The following is a 13,826-nucleotide window of genomic DNA, read 5'->3' as shown; positions in this document are numbered from 1 at the left end:
TCTCTGGCTTCCACTTCTGACACCCCGTTTACACTCGGCTTTAAAATGCGTTTTTTTTCTTCCCTTTTTCTTGCGATCGGATCACACGTGGCCAGCGCTAAACACAAGCGTAAACCACCGCCGACACGTTTTGTGAACCGGGGACTCAAACCACTTGCCGAGGTGGTCTGGGACGCATCTGACCACATAACTTTTGCAGTGTAAACGCTGATGCGTCCCCGACAAGGACGTAACAGGGAATACGTCATCAGTGCAGGATGCGGTGGTTGTCTTGGTAACAGCGCGCCAGCTTTCGGAAAAACTGGAGAGCGAGAGAGAGAGGAGGGTGTAGGTCAGGGGTCCCCAATTACTTTTCATAGCGGGCCACTTTTAAAACCACGGGCCACTCAACCTCCAGCAGCATGTTGTTCGTTAGTTTGTTTTGGTGTCGATACGTTGCAGGTATTATAATTTAAACAGAGATTTTTCATCTGTTTTTCGATATATTACTAGTCTTACTTTTACTAAGAAATTAATTTAAAAAAAATTCTTTGGTAGGGAAATAAAAAAAATCTTCCTTCTGGCATTTCTCCAAAAATTCTCGCGGACCATAAATCAACCCGTCACGGGCCGGACGTGGCCCGCGGGCCGCCTATTGGGGACCCCTGGTGTAGGTGGTTGGAGTACAGGTGGAACGAGACGCCTAACCTCCATCTGGGCAGAGGGATCAGTGCTGCCAGGCTCAACAGCCGGAACAGTCCGCACATGCGTATTGGCGCTGTAACGTCTTCACACATCAGCTCCCGTTTTCAGGCGCTTTGACCGAGTGCCCGTTGACCTTGTAGCGGAAGTGACGTAGTCAGTAACGACATCTTCTTCCTCTTCTTCGGAGGAACGACATCTGGTGGTCAGCAGGACGCGTTTGGAGACGCACGAGAGACACGGGTGTAAACGGCGACGTGTCTCGCGGTCCACTTGTGATCCGATCGCTCAAAAACGCATTTTAAAGCCAAGTGTAAACAGGGTGACACACACACACACCCACACACTTTATGCTCATCTCTTGCCCCTTTTTCACCACATGGTTCCGGCTCAACTCGACTCGACTCGCGTCTGTGTCGTTTTCCATGACCGTAACAGTACCCCGTCAGTGTAGCTGGTCGTCATGGCGACGGTTTTATTTTTTTCAATTTCAAAATGACTTTTTTTTTTTAAAATAACTCCGCTCCGGTATTTAAAGTCGCCGGGTGATGTCCCATGCGCGCATTGATGACGCGGTGACGCAAAATGACGCGGTGACGCGTTTCTCTGACCAATCAGAGGTCTGCGTTGATTTTGGGCCCCGCTCCAGTTTGTTTTTTCTTGCTTTCGGAACCTCGACGAAGGTGGTACCAGAAAAGTGGTAACAGTCACCGAAATGCCGGCACTTCCCAGTAATGGAAAACGGGAGAAGGGCGAGTCGAGTTGAGCCGGTACCGTGACGTGGAAAAGGGGCGTGAGGTATTATTAACAGGGGTGTAGTCTGGGCCCTATACATAACTTGAGTTCTAGCATACTGCATATTACTTACAATCACAGTACATTCATCTACTCTAACCTAACTTAACTAAGTTAGGTTAAGCTAACTTAGTTAAGTTAGGTTAAAATAGATTAATGTAGTGTGATTCAATCACTATAATAATAATGTACTGTGATTCAATCAATCAGTGAGTGATTGAACAAATGACTCTGTGCTTGTATCAGCAGTCACTCGTGACAGGACTAGATGAGCTGCATTGAGAGATGCTCGTGAGGGGCGGATTAAACTATTTTGCAGCTTTTGTAAGGGGTGAGAGGGACCTCAGAGAGGGGTGAGAGGGGCATCAGAGAGGGGTGAGAGAGACCTCAGAGAGGGGTGAGAGGGATCTCAGAGAGGGGTGAGAAGGGTCTCAGAGAGGGGTGAGAGGGATCTCAGAGAGGGGTGAGAGGGACCTCAGAGAGGGGTGAGAGGGACCTCAGAGAGGGGTGAGAGGGGCATCAGAGAGGGGTGAGAGGGACCTCAGAGAGGGCTGAGAGGGGCATCAGAGAGGGGTGAGAGGGGCATCAGAGAGGGGTGAGAGGGGCATCAGAGAGGGGTGAGAGGGGCATCAGAGAGGGGTGAGAGGGGTCTCAGAGAGGGGTGAGAGGGGCATCAGAGAGGGGTGAGAGGGGTCTCAGAGAGGGGTGAGAGGGGCATCAGAGAGGGGTGAGATGGACCTCAGAGAGGGGTGAGAGGGGCATCAGAGAAGGGTGAGAGGGGTGAGAGGGGTGAGAGGGACCTCAGAAAGGGGTGAGAGGGGTCTCAGAGAGGGGTGAGAGGGGTCTCAGAGAGGGGCATCAGAGAGGGGTGAGAGGGACCTCAGAGAGGGGTGAGAGGGGTCTCAGAGAGGGGCATCAGAGAGGGGTGAGAGGGACCTCAGAGAGGGGTGAGAAGGGTCTCAGAGAGGGGTGAGAGGGACCTCAGAGAGGGGTGAGAGGGGTCTCAGAGAGCCTCCACTATTTTCTTTAAGTCCCTCAACTGGTGCACTGAGCCAATTTCAACTGAAGTTATGACACTAATTAGTTAGAAATAAAAAACTGCAAACCAAAACAAACGTTTAATTCCAGGCTTCCCGAGGCCCCCGTCCCCCTCCCAACTACGACGCCGCTGATTATCAAGCTAGCATTCAAAATGGAGTCCCGAGTCCAACCACCTCGACTCTGTCAGCACATTCATCCCAGGCCTTCATTCCCTCATCCCCTCATCATGCAGACATAAGTAGAGACGGGGAACCGGCCTCGGCTTTGAGGGGAGGAAATAGCTGTATAGGAATTCTCATGGTGCCCCGAACTGTCACATCTGCAAGCAATTTACCAAAGCGTTTCGGAAACATCTGAGGAAAATACCGCGATAATGATACAGCCCGAGAAATATTTATTATAGTATAGCGTCAAACGTGCGCGCGCGCATGCGAGCGCGCGCACACGTGGTGCAGTATGTGGGAGCGTGCTGTTTCCGCTCCAGTGATGGAAAGCTTTGGTCTGGACCGAGACGTGAGAGAAGTCGACTGTGTATATGGCTCAGGAAATCCGCGGAGCCCACCTGTAGTAGTCTGCCCTCCCCCCCTTGCGAGGCTTGAAACGTGAAGCCTGGTCATTCTGGCGCGCCCCTTTCTCCAAAGATAACTCCACAACGCAAGCATTCAGGGACGCTGGCGACCGCGAGGCCACATCCCCGGAGCGAGGCGTTTTTCACAGTACCTCCTTCCGCACTCGGTGTAGAATTAGGGGCCTGCAGACTACCATGATCATCAGCGGAAACCATGGTGAAAATAATTTACTGGCGAGGCACAAACGCAACCCAAGGTGCTCCGCAGCGGAGCAAAAAAAGCAGAGCGACCAAACGATGGATGCCACATAGATCCACGTCATAAGTTATCAATGCATATGTTTTCATACTTCCATATTTATAACACATTGACCATCGTGCGCAGTATGTTTGGCTACACTGAGCCACGAGGAGTGTAACGCACGAATCAATACGCGTCCAGAAGGAACTGTTCACTTTGTAAACTGTGTTGTTTTATTGCTCTGAACAAAGGTGTAAACTAAACTGAAAACTTCAATCATAATTCTTTACTAAAATCATTTTCCATTTTCCATTTTGCAGGTCCGCGGCGGTGTAGCGGTCTAAGCATCGGCTTCGTGTCGATGCAGTTGCCAACTGGGGACGGGGGTTCGCGCCCCGGTCTCGTCAGATCCGACTATGGCCGGACTCGATGAAGCAGCAGTAATTGGCAACGCTGTCTTCGGGAGGGGGGCGGAGTCGGCTTGTGTTCGTCACGTGTGGGGGGGGGAGCAGTGGTTCGGCCTAGAGGCGCCTTGTCACGAAATTGAGGGGGCAGTCTCCTTCGAGACTGCCGGCCGGAAAGATGCAGTTGGCGAACGCACGCAGTACGAGGGTGGGTGTTTGAACTAAAATAGGGATCGATTGGCCCCTAAATTGGGAGAAACCAGAAATGAATTTATAGAATTATTTTCCACGGCGTCCTATGCGTGCCATGCGCACAACCCTCCCATTGCACGGTTAGCAGCAGCGCGCGCTCCGCAGCTAACCCGCTCGCGGGGTCGAGTACACCTTAGTTACTCCACACGTGCAGCCTTTAAGGTGAATTTGTTTTCTTTCTGCCGTCATGGGGTCATAAGCGCGAACAAGGGGGCACGTACTGACATGACAGGGAATCAGCTAGGATCCTGCGCAGCGGCAGGATCCTAGCTGACGCACGGCGCTCTTTGGTCGAGGTGTTTGGACCGACCACGAATTTCTCAGGAGGTGACGGGATCGTCCCAAACCAGCTGAAGCGTTTAAAGCCTGTAGCGCGATTCTATTGGAAAAACGAACATTTCCTCACAAGCGGTTTGTCAAAAACGTTAAATTGGACGGATCCTGAGATAAAGGACCTCCTGACCTTAAAGCACATGAACAGATTCGTTGGCAGCGTTGAACCGAGCGTCTTAAATCGGGAGGCCGCAAAGACGTTCCCCTCACTACCAGAGGACCAGATTGGGGCCGTGCACGTCCTCCTGTGGGATACTGTAACCCCATCATTCAATTAACCAATTATAGCTGCTAATTTAAAGCTTAGTCTCGCCGCTGGTAGCAGGTGGTCTCGCGCGAGAGAGCGGGCTTAATGATGCGCAACTCTTCCTCGCTTTAATCGTCGCGCAAGTCATCAGTCATCCATCACAGGATGACCGACGCTCCTCGTCGCTGCGACGGACGAACAACACTAATTCAGTGAAAATAATAAAATATATACCGGTAAGTCTTGATCAAACACTCCAGTGACGCTGTCCCGGGACTGGGACGTCACTTCCGGGAGACGGCAACAGAGGAATCCTGCAGTGTTGGCGGCGGCGGTGTGTGCCTAGTTCCAGCGGGGTTAAAATAACGCCGAGGCTTGTGTGAACAGCAGAAGCTGCGGCCTCTGACCAGAAAATTGCCTGCAATTTAGTCCGTTTATGTGAGGGAACGTATGCGTGAAAGTGCCTCTCAAAACCCTTCCGCATACCAGCCGGGGAGCACAGATAGCACAATCATGAAGGCACGCCACACGAGGAAAGTTAAACTCACAAAATTAAGCTACAGATTCAGATGAGTGGGTTAAACCTACGTCCAGTGTGCACCAAATGAAAGAGGACGTCTGTCACTGCATCAAACACACCGTGGCTCCTACGGCGCAATACTTCCCCTTTGGTGCCGGTGTGGTCGAGTTGCATTACAGAAAACCGACTCATCTGTTCGCTTGGTGTTAGAAGGTGTGTATGGGGTATTAGCCGGGGGTGGTGGTGTTGGAGGGGGGGGGTGTCTGTGGTGGTGGGTGGAGGCAGGTTCCGTTTTTGGCTTGATTTAGATTCCTTTCTGGCCTGTGGCTGGTGGGGAGGGGTTGGATGGGGGTGCGGTGAGGGGTTAATGTCACATTCCGTAGTACGCTCTTTAAATAGTTTCCCGCGCACTACGTGTGCCGGCGTGGTGATGGAATGTTGCCCCGTTGAGGCGCCACAACATCCAGAGAGGGATGTGGCCAACTGTCTCCCGGCTGCCAGGTGAGTCGGTCTGGGAACAACACCGATGTTCATGAGACTGTGAAGATGCTCGCAGGTTTGAAAAGCATCATGAACACCTTTGTGACAAATTGGGTGAGAACACAACCATTTGTCCCATCATCATCATCATCATCATCATCATCTCCGTTGTTATCAGGGGTTGACTTCCCTTGCCACAGTGGTGCAGCCTAAAACTCAGGTGCTGCTGATTGACCCCGGGGAGTATTTAAGCAGAAGCTTTAGAGTTGTCAGGGTGTAGATGTGTGAAACAGTTGTGAGTCTGCCTCCGACATTTTAGCCACTGAGGCCAGGCTTCCCCTCAGATTGTGGCCGTGGTGGGATGGTGAGACCTGGGGCCATCGGAAGCGCGTGCGCCCAGAGGCGTGAGGGAGTTGCTATGCTCCCCAAGGAGGGGGGGTAGTGTAACGACCACAGATGACTAGACTCGCTAGCCCTTGGCTAACGGGTCGGACCCTTTAGTTGACTGGTACGTGCAGACCCGGGTTCGCGTCCCGGCTGCAGCGATTCCCGGCTGGCCCCTGAGTTTTCTGCAGTCTTAAAACTGAAATCTGTAATTTCCCCGATCTGTTCTTCCCTCTGATAGTGAGGACTACAAACCAGGTGTAGCAGGACTACAAACCAGGTGTAGCAGCCATTGTGGCTGGTGTGCCGTCAGCTCAGCAGCAAACAGTCCCCACCCTTGTAAACATGGATCCTGGGACCAAAGCTAACACAGACAGTCTAACATCTTACAAACTACATCACACTATATGGGAACACGGTTGTACAGTCATACTGGTTGTAGCATTAGTAGGTTAGCGGTCCAACAGAAGCACCGCCACATCGTCATCATGTTTCAGTCCTTCTTCCTGTCTGGGTAGGAACTTGTTTGCTGCTGCATCAGGCCAAACGTCTCAAACGTGAGGCAGCAGCACGTCGGCCGTGTTTGAGAAGAGGGTCCATCAGTCAGTCGGTGAACACCGTGTGTCTGTGAGCACGCAAACAGGAGAGTTTCTCTTCGTGCGTGTTTCTGTTTTTGTAGCGGTCAGTCGATAATGGAGCATTTCACGAGTTAGGTGCTTTTAGTGAGGACATTCCCACGTTTTGGCGGCACGGTGGCACAGTGGTTAGCGCGGTCGCCTCACAGCAAGAAGGTCCGGGGATTCGAACCCTGGGGTTGTCCAACCTTGGGGGTCGTCCTCTGTGTGGAGTTTGCATGTTCTCCCCGTGTCTGCCTGGGTTTCCTCCCACAGCCCAAAGACATGTAGGTCAGGTGACTCGGCCCTACTAAATTGTCCCTATGTGTGTGTGTGTGTCGGCCCCATCACGGACTGGCGGCCTGTCCAGGGTGTCTCCCTGCCTGCCGCCTGTTGTGTTCTACGCATACGCCAGTAGGTGGCACCGGTGTTATTGCCACCTACTGGCGTATGCGTAGAGCACAACAGCGCCCAGTGACTGCTGGGATAGGCTCCAGAGAGAGCAGGACAAGCGGTGTGGATAACGGATGGACGGATTCCCACATTTTCGGTTGTCACTGTTTGCATTTGTTGCTGTCTCTATTTCAGATGATTGTGTGTCTGGAAGAGGAAGCGGCAGAAAAATGACCCAACGCACCGAGGAAGTCAGTTTCGTTGCAGGTTGTGACGTCCGTCTCATTGTTTAACTTTGTCATTGCTACCAGAGTTCGCCGTCTCTCTGACACAGTCACGCTTGAGCGGTGAAAAACTGAACTGCTATTTTATCCAGCTGAAGACTCCTGTGTGAAGCGTGCTGACACGGGGGGACATTTCGAAACGCTACTTCGCGTGATTTCTTTTTGCCCCGTCTCATTTCTCGCCATTTCGTGCCACTGGCTGTTTGACTTCACGTTTCAGAGGATGCAGATGAACACGTGCAGAGTCACGTGCACACGCACACACACACACACACACACACACCTACTAGTTCTTCAGTTCAGTAGACAAACACACAAACACTGGTTATGCGTGCAGACACACAAACACACAATCACACGGCGATAGACGGCAAGAATTAGGCCTCTGCCAAAACGGAGTGGCAATAAAAACAGCCCCACCCCCGCCTACAGGAAGCGGTCTGTGTGTGTGTGCGCGTGTGTGAGTGTGTATGTGTGTGTGTGTGTGTGTGTGCGCGTGTGAGCGAGAAGCCATCCAAAGAAGGCGGTAAACTTCATGATTCATGACACGGGGTTGAGTTGTGGAAGTGAACAGTCGACCTCCTTCCAACAAAATGCTGCGAGGGTTCCTCTGATTTGAACTTAATTGCCCTTCATTACCGAGACGTACGGGATACAGCTCAGGACCGGGTTTCAAACAACGTCTTCTTTTCTTTCCACTGAGCTTCAGACACTTCAGAGATGGCCTAGCTAGAGAGGAGTCGCAGAGGAACGTGCAACTCCGCAAAGACGATACGTCTGAACAAGTCTGACGGTCTTAAAACTCCGAAATATGACAGACTTGTTTCAAGAACCACTCACTCACCAACAACTAAATCTACTACCACTACTATTTTCGGCTGCTTCCATTAGGGGGCGCCACAGCGGATCATCCATCTCCATCTCTTCCTGTCCTCTGCATCTTCCTCTGTCACACCAGCCACCTGCGCGTCCTCCCTCGCCACATCCATAAACCTCCTCTTTGGCCTTCCTCTTCTCCTCTTCCCTGGCAGCTCCATATTCAGCATCCTTCTCCCAGTATACCCAGCATCTCTCCTCCACCCATGTCCAAACCATCTCCATCTTGCCTCTCTTGCTTTGTCCCCAAACCGTCCAACCTGAGCTGTCCCTCTAATACACTCGTCCCTAATCCTGTCCTTCTTCATCACTCCCAGTGAAAATCTTATCATCTTCATCTCTGCCACCTCCACCTCCACCTCCTGTCTTTTCATCAGTGCCACTGTCTCCAAACCATACAACATAGCTGGTCTCACAACCATCTTGTAAACCTTCCCTTTAACTCTTGCTGGTACCCTTCTGTAGCAAATCACTCCTGACACTCTCCTCCACCCACTCCACCCTGCCTGCACTCTCTTCTGCACTCTCCGTTACTTTGGACAGTTGACCCCAAGTATTTAAACTCATCCACCTTCATCACCTCCACTCCTTGCATCCTCACCATTCCACCGTCCTCCCTCTCATTCACACATAGGTACTCCCTCTTGCTCCTCCTGACTGTCATTCCTCTTCTCTCCGGTGCATACCTCCACCTCTCCAGGCTCTCCTCCACCTGCACCCTACTCTCGCTACAGATCACAATGTCACCCGCAAACATCATCGTCCGCGGAGACTCCTGCCTGATCTTGTCCATCAACCCGTCCATCACCGCTGCAAACAAGGAAGCTCCTCAAGAATCAACACGTAGGATCATTTATCAGGAGTTAGAAATGTTTAACTGGAGTTATCCAGCCCGGATTTCATTATCTAACCACTGCGTACCGGTCAGTACCGGCCCACTCCCAGCACCGGGGACGGTATTACTGGGGTGGCGCCTGAGGTGACCAATCAGATCCGAGGAGGGCCAGCAGCGCGGTGCGTCACATGACAGCGAGGAGTGAAAGGAAAGAGGAGGAAGAGGTGTGGCGCAGGTAAGGAGGCGGGTCTGATTCCCCTGAACCACGTGGTGAACGCACTACAGTACACGCTCGCTAGGGGGCACCGTCATCTACTCTACAACTGTGTCCTACCAGACCTCAAAGTACACAGTAGCATACTTCAGCCAGCTAAACAACTGACTAGATACACACACACACACACACACACACACACACACACACACACACACACACACACACACACACACACACACACACACACACAGCTGGGTCTCATTCTGGCTGCATTAGCCTCCCTGTCTCATTGAGAAGAGGGCAGGGACGGAGGAGGGACGGAGGAGGAGGAGGAGGAGGAGGAGGAGGAGGAGGAGGAGAGAAGGGAACCCCACTGGCATGTTAGAGAGGAGGAGAGAAAGACAACGTGAGCCAGAACACACACACACACACACACACACACACACACACACACACACACACACACACACACACACACACACACACACACACACACACCCCTTCAGCCTGGTCTATAACAGACCAATGGAGGGGTGAGGCGGGTGAGGAACGTTCCGTCCACAGAAGACACACAACAGTGACAGACACAGGGATGTGTTACTGTATGCCCTGTGTGTGTGTGTGTGTGTGTGTGTGTGTGTGTGTGTGTGTGTGTGTGTGTGTGTGTGTGTGTGATGATGTGTTATGAGGCGTCCTCAGTGCCGTCAGAATTCTTGTTCGTGGTGACGATGCTCTCGTTTTCTGTTTCGCCCTTTTCTCTCGTCCTTTTCGTGTCTTTTCACCTCTCTCTTTCCTTTCTCTCTCTCCTCTCTCTCTCCTCCCTCTCTCCACCTCTCTCTCCTCTCTCTCTCCACCTCTCTCTCCTCCCTCTCTCTCTGTCCTCTCTCTCTCTCCACCTCTCTCTCTCCTCTCTCTCTCCTCTCTCTCTGTCCTCTCTCTCCACCTCTCTTTTTCTCCCTCTCTTTCTCTCTGTCCTCTCTTTTTCGCCCCCTCTCTCTCTCTCTCTCTGTCCTCTCTTTCTTTCTCTCTCTGTCCTCTCTCTCTACCTCTTGCCTTTTTGTTTCTCTCAACTTCTCCCTTTTGTGGCACCTCTCATTTTTTTCCTTTCTCTCTCCCGTCTCTCTCTCCTCCTCCTCTTTTTCTCCTCTTTCTCCACTGCCTCTCTCTCTCTCTCTCTCTCCTCTCTCCTCTCTCATCTCTCTCTCTCTCTCTCTCTCTCTCTCTCTCTCTCTCTCTCTCTCTGCCCCCCCCGGCTCTCTCTCATGCTGTACAATAATTTTTTGTCACGGAAAAAATGTTTGGATTTCTTTCAGTTTTGTTAATAAATGCTTTTAAATATCAAATCTCTCTCTCTCTCTATCTGTCTCTCTCTCTCTATCTGTCTCCGTCTCTCTATCTGTCTCTCTCTCTCTCTCTCTCTCTCTCTCTCTATCTGTCTCTGTCTGTCTCTCTCTCTCTCTCTCTCTCTGTCTCTGTCTCTCTCTCTCTCTCTCTCTCTCTCTCTCTCTCTCTCTCTCTCTCTCTCCTCTCTCTCTCTCTCTCTCTCTCTCTCTCTCTCTCTCTCTATCTGTCTCTGTCTGTCTCTCTCTCTCTCTCTATCTGTCTCTGTCTGTCTGTCTGTCTGTCTCTCTCTCTCTCTCTCTCTCTCTCTATCTGTCTCTGTCTTAAAAAGATTTCAAGTCTGTTTTTGATACTTGTTTTGTTAGACTTGTTTTACAATTCAAAAAAATTCTCTCTCTGTTTCCTGCCTGTCTGTCTGTCTGCCTGTCTGTCTGTCTGCCTGTCTGTCTGCCTGCCTGTCTGTCTGCCTGCCTGTCTGTCTGCCTGCCTGTCTGTCTGTCTGTCTGTCTGTCTGTCTGTCTGCCTGCCTGCCTGCCTGTCTGTCCGCCTGTCTCCTTTCCAGCAGTGGTAGCGCTAACATGCCCATGGGGGCTGTTGCAGAAGGTGTGATAGTGAAGTGTGAAATCCTTGATATTTACTGCTGACATGTGACAACAGCTGCAAAACACAACACACACACACACACACGCACACACATAGATGCGCACACACACACACACATACATACATACATACACACACATAGATACATACATATACACACACACATACATACACACACATAGATACATACACACACACATACATACACACACATAGATACATACATATACACACACACATACATACACACACATAGATACATACATACACAGACATAGATACATACATATACACACACATACATACGTACATACACACACACACACAGATACATACATACACACACACACACATATAGATACATACATATACATACATAGTATATCTGCCTGCACACAAAGAAGCATTAAAAGCAAGTATTAAAACAAAGGGAAATACACACACATACACACAAACACACAAATACAATCATACACACATACACTCACAAATACACACACATACACACATACACACAAATACACTCATACACACATACACTCACAAATACACACACATACACACATACACACAAATACACTCATACACACATACACTCACAAATACACACACATACACACAAACACATACACACAAATACACACACAAACACACACAAAAGGACATCTCCAGCCTTACATGGCAGCTGTGATGTGTCAGACAACATAAAATGTAACATTGCATTGGTCACACTAGGCCACTCTTCATCACCTACTGACCATCATCACCCAGCTGTCTGTCACTCACACTCTTCATCACCTACTGACCATCATCACCCAGCTGTCTGTCACTCACACTCTTCATCACCTACTGACCATCATCACCCAGCTGTCTGTCACTCACACTCTTCATCACCTACTGATCCATCATCACCCGAGCTGTCTGTCACTCACACTCTTCATCACCTACTGATCATCATCATCCAGCTGACTGTCACTCACACTCTTCATCACCTACTGACCATCATCACCTGAGCTGTCTGTCACTCACACTCTTCATCACCTACTGTCCATCATCACCCAGCTGTCTGTCGCTCACACTCTTCATCACCTACTGATCCATCATCACCCGAGCTGTCGATCACTCACACTCTTCATCACCTACTGACCATCATCACCCAGCTGTCTGTCACTCACACTCTTCATCACCTACTGACCATCATCACCCAGCTGTCTGTCACTCACACTCTTCATCACCTACTGACCATCATCACCCAGCTGTCTGTCACTCACACTCATCCCATCAGGTCTTATTTTTCTATCTGTTTTATTATATTTCTGTATTGGTTCCAGTGATGACACCTGCAGGGCAGCATGTGTTGTGGGTGTGGTGTGTCAGACAGGCTGAACACACAACATGTCTGGTGCTCTGCATCTCCTAACCAGGTAGTACTGCATCTCCTAACCAGGTAGTACTACATCTCCTAACCAGGTAGTACTACACCTCCTAACCAGGTAGTACTACACCTCCTATCCAGGTAGTACCCTCCTAACCAGGTAGTACTACACCTCCTAACCAGGTAGTACATCTCCTAACCAGGTAGTACTACACCTCCTAGCCAGGTAGTACACCTCCTAACCAGGGAGTACTACACCTCCTAGCCAGGTAGTACCCTCCTAACCAGGTAGTACACCTCCTAACCAGGTAGTACACCTCCTAACCAGGTAGTACTACACCTCCTAACCAGGCAGTACACCTCCTAACCAGGTAATACATCTCCTAACCAGGTAGTACATCTCCTAACCAGGTAGTACACCTCATAACCAGGTAGTACACCTCCTAACCAGGTAGTACATCTCCAAACCAGGTAGTACACCTCCTAACCAGGTAGAACACCTCCTAACCAGGTAGTACACCTCCTAACCAGGTAGGACACCTCCTAACCAGGTACTACATCTCCTAACCAGGTAGTACTACATCTCCTAACCAGGTAGTACACCTCCTAACCAGGTAGTACTACATCTCCTAACCAGGTAGTACTACATCTCCTAGCCAGGTAGTACTACATCTCCTAACCAGGTACTACACCTCCTCGCCAGGTAGTACTACATCTCCTAACCAGGTAGTACACCTCCTAGCCAGGTAGTACTACATCTCCTAACCAGGTAGTACACCTCCTAGCCAGGTAGTACCCTCCTAGCCAGGTAGTACACCTCCTAACCAGGTAGTACTACATCTCCTAACCAGGTAGTACACCTCCTAGCCAGGTAGTACTACATCTCCTAACCAGGTAGTACACCTCCTAGCCAGGTAGTACACCTCCTAACCAGGTAGTACCCTCCTAACCAGGTAGTACACCTCCTAGCCAGGTAGTACACCTCCTAGCTAGGTAGTACCCTCCTAACCAGGTAGTACCCTCCTAACCAGGTAGTACTACATCTCCTAATCAGGTAGTACACCTCCTAACCAGGTAGTACACCTCCTAAGCAGGTAGTACATCTCCTAACCAGGTAGTACTACATCTCCTAACCAGGTAGTACTGCATCTCCTAACCAGTTAGTACTGCATCTCCTAACCAGGTAGTACTACATCTACTAAGCAGGTAGTACTACACCTCCTAACCAGGTAGTGCTGCATCTCCTAACCAGGTAGTACTACATCTACTAAACAGGTAGTACTACATCTCCTAACCAGGTAGTACTGCATCTCCTAAGCAGGTAGTACTACACCTCCTAGCC

At 50.4% G+C, this 13,826-nt stretch overlaps 1 protein-coding gene across 1 annotated transcript in view; it reads right to left on the bottom strand.

Annotated features, from left to right (window-relative positions):
• The window catches only part of emp2 (epithelial membrane protein 2), a 42,386-nt gene that overhangs the window by 4,069 nt on the left and 24,491 nt on the right, over window positions 1-13,826 (bottom strand). The gene's annotated exons all lie outside the window — the stretch shown is intronic.

The sequence above is a fragment of the Lampris incognitus genome, chromosome 10 (assembly GCF_029633865.1).
Source record: "Lampris incognitus isolate fLamInc1 chromosome 10, fLamInc1.hap2, whole genome shotgun sequence".
NCBI lineage: Eukaryota > Metazoa > Chordata > Actinopteri > Lampriformes > Lampridae > Lampris > Lampris incognitus.
This window is presented reverse-complemented; position numbering and strand designations above follow the sequence as displayed.